Source organism: Ricinus communis, chromosome 2 (genome assembly GCF_019578655.1).
Source record: "Ricinus communis isolate WT05 ecotype wild-type chromosome 2, ASM1957865v1, whole genome shotgun sequence".
NCBI classification, from domain to species: domain Eukaryota; kingdom Viridiplantae; phylum Streptophyta; class Magnoliopsida; order Malpighiales; family Euphorbiaceae; genus Ricinus; species Ricinus communis.
The window spans coordinates 20,378,665-20,396,890 of record NC_063257.1 but is presented as its reverse complement, the minus strand read 5'-3'; the positions used below and the strand labels follow the sequence as shown (position 1 = coordinate 20,396,890).

At 34.4% G+C, this 18,226-nt stretch overlaps 1 non-coding gene across 1 annotated transcript; it reads right to left on the bottom strand.

Moving 5' to 3' along the window:
- Positions 1–361: 361 nt before the first annotated feature.
- LOC112536106 lies at positions 362–467 on the bottom strand. The gene has a single exon (XR_003080171.1). It is a non-coding gene; the product is annotated as a small nucleolar RNA R71 (small nucleolar RNA).
- Between the last annotated feature and the right edge of the window lie 17,759 nt (positions 468–18,226).

The window sequence follows — 18,226 nt, the reverse complement described above, 5'->3', positions numbered from 1 at the left end:
TCTACACAAAGCCGATTCAGCTCTATGCTAAACTAATCAGCTCTGAGAGCCGATTCGGTTGTACGCACAACCGATTGGCTTCAAGAGCAAAAAGTTTGAAACAATTTGATAATTTAATCTCTAAACTTGCTAAAACTGTTATTTTACCCTTCAAAGTTATTTTTTTCTAGAAAAGTAATTTTTGTCTAATTATTCTAAATCCTAATTTGGATTCGCCCATCCTCAATCTCCCAAGACTCGAGAGAGGCAATAACTTTCATCACAAGATTTTCTGTAATTCCTTTGATATCTGAATGCAAGAAATAGATGCTACCACTGAGGATTTAATAATATCATTCCCATCTAATTCTTTTTATTTGTATTTATTATTATTATTATTATTATTATTATCAAAAGGATACTAAATCCTTTCATGAAGCATGGGATCACTTCAAGTCACTTTTATTACAATGCCCACACCATGGATACCTACTATTACTTGTGATCTTGAAGCTGAAATTTCTGGGCAGAATTTTTCACCTCTTATTTCGTGACTTTAGAGGCTTAATTTCAAAAATTTTTAAACATAAAAGTTGCAGGTATATAACTTAGGAATATTTCTGTAAAATGGTTTTGTAAAAAGTTGAGTGAGTATGAACTTATAAGGTAACAAATTGTTGCTGCTCTGTTTGTGGTTCAGTAGGTGACCTGGTTTTTGTGCTGACGTTTTGAGGCATTTAGAGACTGAACCAGACAAAGAGTTAAACATGAAAGTTGTTCAATTATGTATCTAGTATATTTCTGTTGGCTTGGATTACTTAGTGTTGCGCGCCTAGGAGGGCAGCGCGCTTGAAATTTCATAATTCTGGGTTGAGTATAACATCAGATATATTGAACTTAATATGGCCTGCTCGAAACTGTTTTAAGCAAAAATCGGACTTAGGATTCAGAAATTTGTTACTAATTGTGTGTTTCACAACTTAAGCTAAAGAAGTCCAAAAATTGAGTAAAATTAGTGTCTATAGAAACTTTAGGATGTTAAATTTATATCTGCAAAGTTTCATCAGAAAATTTATTCATTTGGCTGTCATTTAATAGGAAACTTTTTACTGTTCCGTTTAAATAGAAATTGGAGCAGCTGTATTGAAAATGTCATAACTATTTTTATACAAATGATTTTGAAGTGATTCTTTCTGCTATAGTTTCTATAAAAATGGAAGTATAATTCTGGAAAAGATGGGATTTTTATTAATTGTACATAAGTTTTGGTGTATTTCTAAGTCAATACCTACAAGCTGTCTACATCAACAAATATGTTGATTTATTGTCATTCATCTCATGCATCATATTAACATCAAGAATATATGTTATTTTGTTGAAATGTGATGTTTTATGGATATTAAAGATCTGTATATTTATGCCTTGTGATTGAATTGTATTTGTATTGAGTATGTGAATAGGTTCGTCCAAAGGCAAGGAAGTGGTAAGCGAAAAAGAATAGGATTACTTTGTTATCCTATAAATTTTGGTAAGTATTTAATAGACTAAACTTTATGTATACTGAGTAGGAACTGCTATGTTTGATTACATAATACTCTCTTGATTGACTGAGTTGGTATTGGTTATGTTCTTAGCCTGTTTTGAAGTGAATTAATTTTGATGTGTTGTGAAGTGAATTGATTGTGATTAAGGATTGATGACTCTTGAATTGATATTGTATGATCGGAAAAGCTGAGAAGGGCGGATAGCTACCCGAGTATGTGAGATAGCAAGACTGAGCCAGGCGAATAGTCTTGTCAAGTGGTCACTGAAATGTGAGAAATGTGAGGAAATGTGAGGATGAGTCATCTGATCCTAATTTGATGGAAATAATATGGAATTGAATTATTTGACTTGGTTGAGTTTGAGATTATTTGCATTATGTGAGATGAAATTATTTATTTATGAGAATAATTGAAATGGTTGATTTTGTGATTGTCAGTTAAGTATTGGTATAATTTTTTGTATTTGATAAAGACTTGATAATTCTTGCCTAATATACTGTAGTTTAGTAAATTAAATGCTTATTGAGTCGCCAGCTCATTTCTTAGCAATTTTTTCCAAGTTAGTGCAGTTGTAGATAGCCTTAGCTATGCATTACTCTATTTGCATCAGTCAACATTATCAGGTGGGCCAGAGGAGTTATCTCAAGTATTGGTGATATGAATCAAGGTTGCCATGAGATTACATTACAAAGGCATGAACCAAAAGGTCCAAAATAGAAATGCAACTCATGCATTAAAACAAGAGTCCAACTTTATAATGAAGCATTCAGTCCATTGTGAAGAATAAAAGCCATTCGGCTATGATTAGGCCTTTGGACTTAATTCATATTTATATGGGTTCTTATCTTTTGGGTTTTAGCTTAAGTAATTGTTTTAGTTTATTTTTATTTAATTAAGGATTATTTTATTAGGTGTGAGTTATATGTGTATTGTGTGGAGTTACAAATGAGTGCACATGTTTAGTTGTCATTTGGGAGTTACAAAATGAGGGACATCAATTTAAAAAATAGCCATTTTTAATGAGTTTTAAGGGGAATTAAAGGGATAACGTGGGAAAGCTCAAAAGACATCTATTTAGGTTTCTTTGTCTTGTTTTGGCTATAAATATCAAAGCCAAATTCATTTGTATAATATAGAATTTTGAATGATAATCTTTGTTTGCTCTTTGTGAGTGTTTTTGCTTAAGTTCTTGCATGAACTATGAACTTATGAAACTATTTTTAGTTTGTGGCGTTCTCTAACTAAAATCTTGTGTTTGATTCTTAACTTATCAAATCATACTTGGTTTGTGGCGTTTGGAGTTGAATTCAAGTGCTAGTTTTTTTCTAACTTCACTTGAGGAGATGCTTGGGTTTTGGAATCATCTTGATTGGAGGGTGTTTTCTTGCATTCCATATGTATCATAACTCATTAGTTATTGGGGTGTGTGGTTGCTAAGATGATGATTTCCTATCATTTGGTATTAGAGCTTGCTTCAAGTTGAGGTTTGCTTATCTTTGTGTTTTTGTGTTTTTAAAGTTTCTCATCTTCTCAACTTTTTTTTTTAGTGTCAAAATTTTCGTTATCAATCCTATAATAAGATGTGGGGTCAAAGAAATGATTGTTATGAAAACTGTAGACAAAATTTTTATTCTTCTAAATCTAAACCTAAGAGGTTAGATAGACAACCAAGTGCTAGTTTCATTATTGGAACTAGTTTTTCCTAACTTCACTTGAGGAGATCCTTAGGTTTTGGAATCATCTTGATTGGAGGGTGTTTTCTTGCATTCCATATGTATCATAACTCATTAGTTATTGGGGTGTGTGGTTGCTAAGATGAAGATTTCCTATGATTTGGTATCAGATTTTGGGTGCTTGTATGAATTAAACTAATGTATAAATATTCCTTATGTATATTAAGTATGTTATACCACTTAAATTGTATGAATGTATATTGTAACTAATTAATAAATTATGTTTATAAAGTTAATTATATATATTGCTATACAATTGGATGTTTTGAGTTTGGTTGTTACAAAATTAATTTGATTTTTTTATAATAGTAAAGTGGTCTTCAAGTGGTAGCTAAATAGCGATCACATTGTTGTGCTAGCTAAAAGTGGTCGTTAAATCAATCTTAAATTAAATAGCGACCACATGTTGTGCTAGCTAAAAATGGTCACTAAATCAATCTTATTTTGCAGTGATATCTTTACAAATTCATATCTCCATCTGTCCATTATTCTCTTTCTATTCTCTACAATTGTCTCTACAACAGTTCTTAGGAATTTTTTTTTTGTTGAATGTTCTTAAGCTTTTCTCTTTGGAAGATCAAGAAGGCTTCTTTGATATTAAAGCGTGAAAATCATCATCTCCATACTGTGAAATTATTCTCGATCTTGAGAAAGTTTTATTTTATTATTTTTTTAGACTTAATTATTTAATTACCATGATCATGGGACTAGTGATATTAGGCTAGATCTTTCTAAGACGTGTGGAACAGTATAATCTAAGACTGAACCCTAAGAAAAGCATGTTTGGGGTAATATCATGAAAGTTGCTAGGGTACATTGTCAGTCAATGAGGGATAGAGATTGATCAGGACTAGGTTAGGGCAATTCATGAAATGCCAACACAAGAGATGGAAAAAGAAATCATAGGGTTTTTAGGACGTCTATAGTACATTAGTCAGTTCATCTACAAGCTTACAATAGTTTATGATCCTATATTTAAGCTTTTAAGGAAACACCAATCCATTGTATGGGATGAACTAATGTAAACCTTCTAAGGAAGAGAAGGATACACGCCAAGATCGATACTTATAAGGTTTGCCAAAAGATATTTGCGGAACTATCACCCTTATTTATAAAGAAATAAGATCAATAGCTATAATGGGATGAACTTAATTAATCCTATAAACTAACAAGTTAATAGAATTAAATTAACATAGAAGTGAAATCAAAACCTAAACAATAAGTTTTAATCTCAAGAACACTTAAAGAAACTCTTTAAGCAAAAACAAGGTTTTCTATTCAATCAAAGATATATATGCTTTTGCTGAATTACATAGCTCTATTTGTAGAGTTTAAATAATCATAATCCTAGAATGACTAGGATATGCGGCTAAGACTCCTAAATAAACAAAACTTCAAGTAAAAGAGTAGTGAACTAATATTTTGACTTGGACTTGTTAAAAGAAGACTCCTATTTTGACTTGGACTTTGACTTTGAATATTCAACCTTGGACTTGGGCCTTACGTTTGGGCTTGAATTCAACACAAATCAGATCTGATCTTCATGTCTTCATGTTGGGCTTTAATCCATGAATGAAATACAATTAATCAAAGTTGAATCCTGGTAGGACTCCTAATTGGATTAGGATTCCTTTTATCACTTGAACTCTTGATGCCATCAGGACTCCTTGTTGGATTAGGATCTTTAGTGGAATTAGGATTCTTTGTTGAAGTAGGATTCCTTGTGCTACATGGGTTCTCATCATTCCCCCTTTCTTTGAAAAGATTCGTCCTCGAATCTTGCTCGAATATTGTGAAAAAAGCAAACATATAATCTCAAAGAATAATACAAACTGATTATCAACCTGCAGATCTTTCACAAAAGTTGTTAGAGGAACTTTAGAACAAAAATACTTTCAATGCCAATAAAATCAACATGTTCAATTGGCTCAATGGCATCAAGTAAAACATTTTCATCCTTCACCAGCTCAACTTTTGCTTCATCTTCAATAATGATCTCTTCATTTTGGATTTCGCTCAAAAGTTTATCTTTTTCACCATCTTCATTCATTATGCCTTTTGCATCTTCATTGACTTCAGTAAAGCAATTTACCTTTTCTATATCATCAATATTAGTTTCCAAAGATGGCTTAGACTCAGCTTTATCTTCAAGATGCTCCCATCCCTTTAAATCTTCAAAACTATTTTTAAGGCTACTCCTTAAAGATTTTATATCCTTTGAAAGTTCATTAATGAAATCTTGACGTGATTGTCTTTTTATCTTCTTTGGCTTAGGTTTAGGATTATAAAAATTTTGCAAACACTTTTCATAATAATCATCATTCTTTTGTCCCCACAATCTATCATAAGATTGATAAAGAAGATCTCGACGTCCTCTAGCAAACTCCTCCTGACAAAATATATCTTACACACAATCGCACGTGTTTAACACTCAAAGTAAAGACATTTACTCTCGTGTTTCATTCAATCAAAGAAAGAGTATGTCTTTGTGCCTTTCAAAATTAACTCAAATTGTAAAAGTTAAAATCACAACCAACTTAATAAAGCACAATTAACAAGCTAGAATAGAAATTAATTAAGCTAAAGATGAACTAATGACGAACTAATTTTAATAAACAAATTAAACAAAAAGGACAGATTTGATTTACGTAAAATAAAGAATGTATTTAACACTTAAGTAACAAAATGAACGAATGAATTGGACTCTAAGAATAGTAAAGAAGACGAATTGAATAAAAGAAAATACTGTAGATAAGAAAACGAATCACAAAGAAGAAGAAACTAATGGATTGATTTTATTTTTTTTTTATAACAAAACAAGAACATATCACATAGAGCTTAATTTGATTGAAACGTCTTGAAGACTTTGATCAAGCAAATTAAAGGAAACAAAATAACAAAATAAAGATATCACAAAACCAATTTATCTAGAACGTCTCGAAGACTTTAACCAAACAAATTGACGAAGAGAATAAGATGAAGAGAAATCTGAAAATAAAAGAGTATGTGAGTAGAAGAACAACGAAGATAACAAATAGGATACGTAACCAAACCTTGTAAGCTAGCTCTGATACCAAATGATATAAACCTTCTAAGGAAGAGAAGGATACACGCCAAGATTGATACTTATAAGGTATGCCAAAAGATATTTGCGGAACTATCACCCTTATTTATAAAGAAATAAGATCAATAGCTATAATGGGATGAACTTAATTAATCCTAGAAACTAACAAGTTAATAGAATTAAATTAAGGTAGAAGTGAAATCAAAACCTAAACAATAAGTTTTAATCTCAAGAACACTTAAAGAAACTCTTTAAGCAAAAACAAGGCTTTCTATTCAATCAAAGATATATATGCTTTTGTTGAATTACATAGCTCTATTTATAGAGTTTAAATAATCATAATCCTAGAATGACTAGGATATGCGGCCAAGACTCCTAAATAAACAAAACTTGAAGTAAAAGAGTAGTAAACTCCTATTTTGACTTGGACTTGTTAAAAGAAGACTCCTATTTTGACTTGGACTTTGACTTTGAATATTCAACCTTGGACTTGGGCCTTACGTTTGGGCTTGAATTCAACACAAATCTGATCTGATCTTCATGTCTTCATGTTGGGCTTTAATCCATGAATGAAATACAATTAATCAAAGTTGAATCCTGGTAGGACTCCTAATTGGATTAGGATTCCTAGTGGAAATAGGATTCCTTTTGTCACTTGAACTCTTGATGCCATCAGGACTCCTTGCTGGATTAAGATCTTTAGTGGAATTAGGATTCTTTGTCGAAGTAGGATTCCTTGTGCTACATGGGTTCTCATCATGAACAATGTTAGAGCGTCTTTGATAAGATTAAGGAATACCTAGTGAAGCTACTAATGTTAAAACCATCAAAGGATAGGATGCCTCTAAACCTTTACTTAGCTCTAGAAGAGGAAGCAATAGGGAAATGGTAGTGTAATGTGACCCTAATAATATGGAGCATGCAGTCTATTATCTTAAGCAAGAAATTGCTATCTTATGAGTCAAAGTACAATCTCGTAGGGAAGACTTATTTAGCTAAGATATGGGCCACGAGAAAATTGAGACGCTACTTCCAGTCTTATAATGTTTAAGTAATTTCAAAAATAGACCTACTAAAGTATTTGGGAATAAAGTCCAATTTGGCCACTAACCTTACTGCTCGAGTTCAATTTAACCCTTTTCAAAATTTTTGGACATTTTTATCCAAACCTTTGCATATTTAGCTGAAATTAGACTTTTTTTTACAAAAATAAGAAAATGAATTACACTCCATCTAAAAAGAGTGGATAGAATAACAAATAAAAAATATTAATTTCTTATATAAATTATATAAATTATTAAAATATATTAATATTTAAACAAAATACAATAAAAAAATAAATATTGCTATAGTGTTCTTACTGTTTTTCTTAATAATGATAGTAAAAGAGACAGTTATAGTAGCAGCGGTGAATGTGAGAACGGTTATAAGTGAGAATAATTATGGTAATAGCTACTTATTTTTTAATTATATTAATTGTATTGAAATTATAAAAATATTCTTAAATAATATTATAATTTTTTAATTATTTTTTATTTACAAGAGAGTGACTCTCACTCTCTTATTTCTTTTTAAAATAGGATTAATTTGAGCAAAATATGCAATGGTTTGGGCTAAAAGTCTAGAAATTCGAAAAAGGACTAAATTGAGCCCGCATTACAAGGTTAGTGGCCAAATTGCACTTTATTCCAAGTATTTGTTTGAAGCTCCGTCCCTTGCGGGCAACTTGACTAGATGGCTATTACTTCTGACAAAGTTCGACATCGAGTACATTACCAAGAAAATGGTCAATAGGAGAGCTATAGTGGAATTCCTGATAGAGAATGCAATTGAGAGAGATGACCATTGGGATCTGGAATATCCTGATGAGAATCTAGGGACAATCGAGATTCAAGAATGGAGGTTGTACTTTGATGGAGCAATAAATGCAAAAGGTGCAAGGTTAGGAATAATATTGATGACATTGAAAGACGAGATGCTACCGATGGCTAAGAGATTGGACTTTAAGGTCACGAACAACATGGCAGAGTATGAAGTATGTTTGTACGGGTTAGAAGCAACTATAGTGGTAGGAGCGAAACAACTATGATGTTAGGAGCAAAGCAGCTAATGGTCTATGGGGACTCTATGCTGGTGATGTGCGTAAAATACACACATCTAAATTGGGTTTTTAAGATTGATTTTATGGACATTTGGATGTGAATTTGTCCCAACACTCACCCTATGCGTCTGTTTGAGTGCATTAGGTCCAAAAGAAGTCAAATGATGATAAAGAGAAGAATTGGAGCATAATTGGACGCCGAAGCTGCCGAAACAAGCTAAGTACGAGTAAGAGGAAGCTGAACAGGGCCGTGTTGGTTTCAACACTGGCCGTGTTCCCTACACGTTCACCAACACGGCCGTGTTGGTGATTCAAAAATCAAAGAAACATAAGTTTTAGGGAGCACGGCCACATAGAGTAACACGGGCATCAACACCAGACTGTGTTGGTAACACGGCCACAAACACGGTCGTGTTGGAGGCGACAGGGGGAATTAGTTAAAAGAAAGAAGAGAGGAGAAAAAGAAGGGGCTAGGGTTAGAATATCCCAAAACCTAATTTTTCTCTCTCTAAGGGTTTTCTGAGCTGAAACCAAGAGAAAAGGAGACTTGGATCAAGGTTTCAATCAGATTCCCTTCAAAGATCAAAGATTGGGCGAGGTTCGTTGATTGATTTTCAAATCGAGCAAGAGGAACAAGAATCGATTCAATTGGAGCAAAAGGATTTGGGGTTGTTTACTCTCATCCAAGGGTGTAATCGGGTTTTCTCTACCTTTGCTCATTGTTGTAATTGAATTCTTGTGTATTTTGATAATGAACATGAGTAGCTAGATTGATTAAATCCATTGGGATTTCTTTACTATGTTGGCTTAGTATTATATTGTTGGATTGTGTTGGATTAGTTTTGTATTCTTCTTGCTTTCAATATTAATAAGATAATGCATTATTCATGAGATGTTGTGAATTGTGTGTTTAGATTGCTTTGTGTGATTGAGAAGTCTATTTGGCAATTGGAATTTTGAATAGCAAGAACTGGTTAATAATCGCTTAGAGATAAGGATAATTAACTAGCCCGATTAAGAATTAACAAAGCTTAATAGAGGCGGATTAAAGCTTAATGCTAATTTAAGAATCAATCATTAGGAAGAGATTCCAACTTTAGGTTATTAGATTTAGGAATTCGGTTATCTCGAGAGAGAAACCGAACTCGGTTAAGAATTCATCCACGGGTAGCATAATTAGACTCACCAATCCTTTATCTTTTGTTTGATTGCCAACTAGTTTAGATTCCCTTTGGGTTTGTCTTCTTGCCTTAGTTATTTTGTTTATCAATCACTCTTGCATCTCCCTTAGGACTTAGCTTGTAGCTATTAGTTAGTTTAGAAATTATTTATCGCTAATTTTAGGTTAATATAACAAAGAACAAAGGAGTAACTCTAGGCTTTCACTTTTCCGAGGAATACGACCTTGATACTCGCCATTAGTGCTAGACTGCATCGATAGGTACACTGCCTTAGATTGTAGCTAACACAGATAGCACACATCAAGTTTTTGGCGCCGTTGCCGGGGATTGTTTGAAAACTAGAGTGAAATTTGCTATTTGTTAATTTAGCCATTTTTTTTCTTTCTTATTATTTTATGATTTTTATTTTTATTTGTTTATTGATTTTATTTTATTTGTACATATTTATTTAGTTTAAGTTTATGATTCAGACAGTGAATGATAAGGAGGTTCAATGCTAAACTCAAACTCTTTGTATGACGCATTGGAAAATGGGATTAGGAACCAAGAGAAGAGTTGGGATACCCGTGCATCTTTAGATGCTTGAGTGGAATCGTTTTGCAGGGCTACCGATCAACTCTCCACTCCTATCCTTTCATCTCAAGTTTTTTATGAATTTTGTTGTGGTTTACATTTGAGTAATGATTGTCCATTGTGCAGTGATTTTACTCCTTATTCTTATAACTGTGAACAAGTGAATTATACGGGCAATTGGCCAAATGACTCGTATAGAAGTACCTATAATCAAGAGTGGAGCACTCATTCACCCTATGGATGGAGCTTAGATGGCCCAGAACCACCAGAATCTCAGCAACCACATCAGTAGCCTAATCTTGCACCTTCAACTCAAGATGAAGAGTTAGTGTCGGAGGAGCTGATGATGAGGTTCATTACAAGTCTTGATGATAGATTCCAACAAACAGAGAGGATACTTGAAGATCAACAAGCCTCGATTAACAACATAGAGCATCAAGTAGGCTTAATCTTCAAGTTACTAGCTGAAGAGCAATCGGGAACTCCATCAAACGCTACTGAATCCGAGGAACATTTGAGCGCCGTCACTTTGCGTTCAGGTGAGAATTTTTCTAGTTTATCTATTATGTATGACGATGATGCTTATGTGCACGACGATTTCTTGAACATGGAGATGGAACCAGAAAAGGAAGAGGCGAACATAATTCCTCTAAAAGACTATCAACAGGAATGTACAGTTGATGATCTTTGAGTTGCGATTAGAGGAATTGTTGGTAGATTTTCCACAAGTCCCTTCGATGATGGAAGATGAGCACGAGTTATCCAATGAAGAAGTCTTGGAGGAGCTCGAGTTTCTTCTAGCAAGTGAACCAAGCCAGGGACTGAAGAAAACCATCGACACTCCTGAAGAGATTGCCCAACCATCGATCCTTCCAATTGTTGAAACTCCAGCTTTCAAATTGGAAGAGCCCCTAGAGCATCATGACTACGTTCAATTATACCAGGAGCGAGTCTTGCCCATCATACTGGCAGCTTGCTTGATAGTCGGGAAGAGGAAATCGATGATTATCCCTCTAAGCGGATACTTGAAGCCATTTGCTTGGAAGAAGGATGGATGGTCATCAATCCCCACCGTTTGCTTTTCACCATGAGTCCAGCTAAGAAGACTCATCACATCAAAAAGAAGCGCTTTTGGGAGGCACCCCAAATTTTATTTTATTTCTTTTTCATTTTTAATTTTTTTTACCCTTTCATTTTGAAACATTTTATTAGTTTTAGTTTTCATATTTTATTTAATTTTTATTTCAGTTTCGATTTTAATTCCTTATTTTATTATTTGCAGCCACTCCTCCACCACAGACCAGCCAACGCCCTGATATACCTGCTGATGCACCTACTCTGGAGCCATAGTCAGGGCAATATACCTTTTTCATTTCATATATTTTGTACACTGAGGACATTGTGTCCTTCAAGTGTGGGGTGGTGATATCAATATATACTTACTTTCATGTTCTATTATTTTGTATATGAAATTCAGATCCTTTTCTAGTGTATATATCGCATTTCATTTATTCCATCTCAGTTATTTGTTTATTCTTTGTGCAATTTTTTGTAAAATTTTGAAAATTTTTCACTTTGTTTCGATGCTCTTACTGTTGACTTGCTTTTGAAATCCTGTTTATATCCATGTGATCGGGTAAAACCGATAGTGTTGAGTTTTACGGAAGAATGTAAGATAATTAGTTTGAGTTTTGCACTAAGTTGCTTTGGTTTTATTTAATTCTGTTTTGATGATTTTTATTTGGAACCTACTCAAAAGCACATTTGTGAGAAATTGAGCCTAAATTGTAAGCATACACTTTATATGCTTGTATTTATTTCTTGTTGAGAGTGCCAATTACTGTCTTTACTTTTAGAACTTGCTCGATAATGCTTATGAGGGCCACAAGGAGAGTTTAACACTTTGGTATGATAGAGGCACTTAGGTTTTCATTCTAGCCAAATAGCCTTCATTCATTTATTGATTCTGTAGATAACCCCATCTTTCACCATTTTCTATCATATTCCATTACCACTTAGTTTTATTCTGCTTTGGGTTATGATTTTGCACATGAGTTGTTTTTATTGGGAATTTTTATCTTGGGAATAGCTTCGGAATCTTGTAGCAGCTTACTTCAATCCAAAAAGAAATTCACTCTATTATGTGAATGTTCTTCCCTTATGAAAAAGAAAAGAAAAAGAAAAAAAAGAAAAAAAAAAGAAAGAAGAAAAATATATAAAAAGAAGAATAAGAGGGAAAGGTGATGAAAAGAAAGAAAGTAAGTGAGCTAAACATTTTGACTTGATTCCTATTTCCCACCTTGGACTACTATCCATTGTTTACCCCTTGTGATTATTGTGACTTGTGTGCATGTCATGTATTTCATTGCAGAACACCATAGGTTCAACTCTGACCAAATTTACCTACCCCTACCTAATCCCCATTACAACCCTTATAAAGACCTCTTGACATGGTTGTTGACTCTCCATAAGTGGTAGGAGTAGGATTTAAGAGCAAGCATATAGTAAGTAAGGCAGTAGTTAATGCATTGAGCGATTAAACACTACCCCTTTTAAACACTTTAAGTGATTTAGAGTGAATCTGGTGAGGAGTTGGTTCTAAATAATATTGTTGAGATAGTATTTTGTGAATCAATAGCATCTTGGTTGTGATACTTGAATTGATTGCTTCGTTTATTTCTGTTTGACTTACACTTGTTAAGGATATGTGCAGGAGCTCTCTAGTTTGTCTGTCAGTTTAAGTGTTGTTTCTTAGTGGTTTATTTTCCTTACTTTACTTTTGATTGCTTGAGGACAAGCAATGAGCTAAGTATGGGGTTATTTGATGTCCGTAAAATACACACATCTAAATTGGGTTTTTAAGATTGATTTTATGGACATTTGGATGTGAATTTGTCCCAAGACTCACCCTATGCGTCTGTTTGTGTGCATTAGGTCCAAAAGAAGTCAAATGATGATAAAGGGAAGAATTGGAGCATAATTGGACGCTGAAGCTGCCGAAACAAGCTAAGTATGAGTAAGAGGAAGCTGAACATGGCCGTGTTAGTTTCAACACTGGCCGTGTTCCCTACACGTTCACCAACACGGCCATGTTGGTGATTCAAATATCAAAGAAACATAAGTTTTAGGGAGCACGGCCACAGATAGTAACACGGGCATCAACACCAGACTGTGTTGGTAACACGGCCACAAACACGGCCGTGTTGGAGGCGACAAGGGGAATTAGTTAAAAGAAAGAAGAGAGGAAAAAAAGAGGGGGCTAGGGTTAGAACGTCCCAAAACCTAATTTTTCTCTCTCTAAGGGTTTTCTGAGCTGAAACCAAGAGAAAAGGAGACTTGGATCAAGGTTTCAATCGAATTCCCTTCAAAGATCAAAGATTGGGCGAGGTTCGTTGATTGATTTTCAAATCGAGCAAGAGGAACAAGAATCGATTCAATTGGAGCAAAAGGATTTGGGGCTGTTTACTCTCATCCAAGGGTGTAATCGGGTTTTCTCTACCTTTGCTCATTGTTGTAATTGAATTGGTGTGTATTTTGATAATGAACATGAGTAGCTAGATTGATTATCCATTGGGATTTCTTTACTATGTTGGCTTAGTATTATATTGTTGGATTGTGTTGGATTAGTTTTGTATTCTTCTTCCTTTCAGTATTAATAAGATAATGCATTATTCATGAGACGTTGTGAATTGTGTGTTTAGATTGCTTTGTATGATTGAGATGTCCATTTGGCAATTGGAATTTTGAATAGCAAGAACTGGTTAATAATCGCTTAGAGATAAAGATAATTAACTAGCCGGATTAAGAATTAACAAAGCTTAATAGAGGCGGATTAAAGCTTAATGCTAATTTAAGAATCAATCATTAGGAAGAGATTCCAAATTTAGATTATTAGATTTAGGAATTCGGTTATCGAGAGAGAGAAACCGAACTCGGTTAAGAATTCATCCACGGGTAGCATAATTAGACTCACCAATCCTTTATCTTTTGTTTGATTGCCAACTAGTTTAGATTCCCTTTGGGTTTGTATTCTTGCCTTAGTTATTTCGTTTATCAATCACTCTTGCATCTCCCTTAGGACTTAGCTTGTAGCTATTAGTTAGTTTAGAAATTATTTATCGCTAATTTTAGGTTAATATAACAAAGAACAAAGGAGTAACTCTGGGATTTCACTTTCCTGAGGAATACGACCTTGATACTCGCCATTAGTGCTAGACTGCATCGATAGGTACACTGCCTTAGATTGTAGCTAACATAGATAGCACACATCAGCTGGTAATCTAATAAGCTACTAAAGAATGGGAAGTGAAAGAAGAGAGATTGAAAACATATGTCAATTATCTCAAGACTTTAGTTTGTAATTTATCTAAGTGTTCATTTATTCACATACCAAAGACGAGAACTAGATGGTGAATTCTTCAGCCACTCTCTCATCTATGTGGCATAATCCCGTGCAGCTTTTGATGAAATCGCTAGTGATCGTAAAGTCTATAGTACCTTGTTACTATAGAGAACAGCTTTTGGATATCTAGATGGGACTAAAAGAAAAATCCTAGTTTTATGATTTGCAGAAGTTCATAGAGAATAAGGAAAATCCAAAAGAGGGAACTGTAACGGACAAATACGTGCTACAGATTCAAGCCAGAAACTACATCAATCATGATAGGATACTGTAAGAAAGAATGGCTTTGAGTGTTTAGCTCAAGTGTCTAACTAAGAAAGAAGCACAAGTAGTAATTGAGGAAGTGCATAAAAAGGCATATGGGCCCACATGAATGGCACAATGCTGACTAGGAAAATTATGTGTCAAGGCTATTATTGGTTGATGATGAAAAAGGATTATATAGCCTTGATAAGGAAATGCCATGAGTGTTAGTTATATAGTAACCTGAATCATTTACCTCCAATATAACTTCATAATCTGACATCTCTATGGCCTTTTGCGGCTTGGGGAATTGATATTATTGGAGAGATAAACCCTCCCTCGAATGGACATAAGTTCATAGTTATGGCAATTGACTATTTCTCTAAGTGGGTTGTAGATGAGTCATTTTCCACCGTGGGGGCAAAACAGATAGCAAGGTTTATAGAAAGAAATTTTATTTGCAAATACGAGGTCCTAGAGCATGTTGTGACAAATAATGGAGTATACTTCATGGGTGAGACAGTCCACCTACTTGAAAAATACAAGATCGAACATCACAGGTCTCCCCGAACAGGCCTCAAGCGAATGGTACAGTAGAAGCGGCTAATAAGAATTTGAAAAAATAGTTTTAAAGATGACATTGCACTATATGGATTGGTTGTTTCGCCTACCTTCGCACTTCGGGCGTATCGAACTATTGAACGGACATCAACGGGGCAAACACCATATTTTATGGTTTATTAGACTAGAGCGGTCATGTTGGTTAAATTAGATCTACAGTCTCTAAGTGTCATACTAGAAGCTGACATACTGAAATATTAGTGGGTTGAACAGAGGGATGTGTAGCTAGCCTTGATCGATAAGAAAAGGATGAAGGCTTTGTATCACATGCAGCTGTATCAAGAGGGTAGCCAGAGTATTCAATAAAAGGGTGAAGCTGGAAAAGATTAAAGCTGGTGATTTAGTGTTGAAGCATATAAGGCCTACAACATTTGATCCTAGAGGGAAGTTTAAGCCTAATTGGGAAGAATCATTTCTTATGAAGAAGATTTTGCTCAAGAGTGCTGCTAAAATTTCATACTTGGAAGGAAATGAATTCTTTGAGCGCATAAACCTAAATTGTCTCAAGAAAACATTTGAAAAAAATAAAATAAAGAGAAAAAAAGAGAAAAAGAAATAAATAGATAGAAAAAGTGCATGTTGATAAGAAAACCTTAAAAGGTTGGTCATGCAAAAATAAAGGCAATAAAGAGAGAAAATATTTAGCTTGAAAATCCAAAAGGACTGGCTGAATGCTTATTTCTTTGTGTACTACTAAAAGGAAAACAAAATAAAATCTAAAGTAAAATCTATAAGGTCTAAAAATAGAAGCCTTTTTCATTTTCTTTTTTTTACATTTGCATTCTTAGACTCAATAGCTAGTCTCAAGTCCTCTTATCTCTTACGAATCCAAGTGCGGTGATAATGTGAAGTAGAATCCATGCCTTCAAGTTATCATTTGTGGTTACGTCACCTGCAGCATTGATGTTGCGCTTTATGGTACATTAGGGCCACAACCTCTCAATCTTGTCTAGGAAATCTTGTCTCAATAGGAAAACTTGAAAGCTGGGAGGATTTTTTAGAATCAGCTACTTCTTTCCATACTAGCGATAAAGCCTAGAATGAGTGTAGAAGGTAGATGCTCAAAGCCTGGGCAAAGGAACACAACCCCCTATATCAGTAGTGTAATATGCTGAAGCCTCCACCAAGAGCAAGTCCAACGAATAAATGTATCTAGTATTGCCTTTCATCCAGTCAGTCCAGCCTTTGTGACCTCGAGGCACGACTATAGAGAGAACTTGCACATATTTTTGCTCATATTTGTTAATGTCTCTTAGAATAGTCAATATGTAAAGCTTCTCATGCAACCAAATACGCAAAAGGAGAGAATAAGAAAAAGAAAAAAGAAAAAAAATCAAGAAAAAAAATGCTAAGTTGAAAACCCAAAAGCGCGGCTTAGGCAAAAATAAAGTTTTCTAAGCTAAGAACTCGAAAGGGGGGCTTAGGCAAAAGTTAAGGCGTAAAAGTAAAAAAGAAAAGAAGAGATTTGGTTGCATACTTATAAGAGAATAAGGCTGGTAGCAAACCTTTGATGGGTTTTATACATATCCAACACAATAATGGTTTTAACCAGAATCAGTAGAACTGAATTAGCATCACACACTCCACATGATTAATAGTATGACCAATTTGGATATCTCCCCCTCCTTGAGGAGAAATCAGCAGAAACTGGGTGTAAAGGAAAAAGCTCACTATCCTAACCCAAACAACTATTACCCTTTTCTTTTTTATCACAACAAGCAATTAGAAAAGCGAGGTTTAACTTATTCACCAACAGTTTGGATAAGTACCTCAATTGGGGGCATGTTGAACAACTTTACAAGTTTGCCAAGAAAAGGGTCATCAAGCCTTAGCAAAATAATTAGATGGATAGAATCACTAAGACCTCCAAGGATGGTAGTGAACTCTTCAATCATTAGGCATAGTTCTTGGCTGTTGAAATGGAAAACATGGTCTCCTAGGCACTATAATTTAACAGCTGAGTGAAGAAATCTATAGTCAAGCTTGATGTGTTACAAAGCCTTGAAAGAGTAAATGTGGAATTTCCTAAGTTTTATCCATTCATTACCAATCAAGGATTTCAGAAGGGTTTTGAGGGCTTTTATGCTTCTTTAAGTCATAATTTCAGAGTTAGAATGAAGGGAATTGCGTTTAAGGGAAGCCAAGGGTATGCGCATGTAATTATAAGATTAGTGTTCGAGTCACAATCAAACTCTACAATTGCAAAGCTGATTAACACTACATACAACCGATCGATTCAACACTATAGTTGATAAGCTATATGATGTGGCCCAATCCCAAATTTTGTTTTTTGAAGGATTTTTGTATTCTAACGCTTATATAAGTTATATATGAGTAAAAATTGGTGTTGGACAAAACATGCAACAAATTGATTTTTAATACCAAAATTCGATATTACATAATCAGCAAAGATACAGTAGCAAGTATGAAGTACAAAACTGTATCCTAGAAAACTAAAAAGCTAGGCTAGTCAAGAGAAATCATTAGGACCCTCCTCAGATCATCCATCCCTTCATCTAAGTCGGTCTCTAAGCCCTAGGTCTGGAGAGCAAACAACTGGAGCGCTAGAGTCTCGATCCAGTGCCGATGAGCATCGACTTATCGTTACAAGCCCTCACGGACTCTCTACAAGAATCCGAAGGATTAGGCATTGCATAAAATAACATAACATAACATGCAAGGGTGCACCTATCAGAGTAAACTCTGGATGGAGCCTCGACTCTAAGGTCAACTGATGGTCCACAGTGCCGCAAGGGCTCTAGTACGACATGGTCGAGTCTAAAAG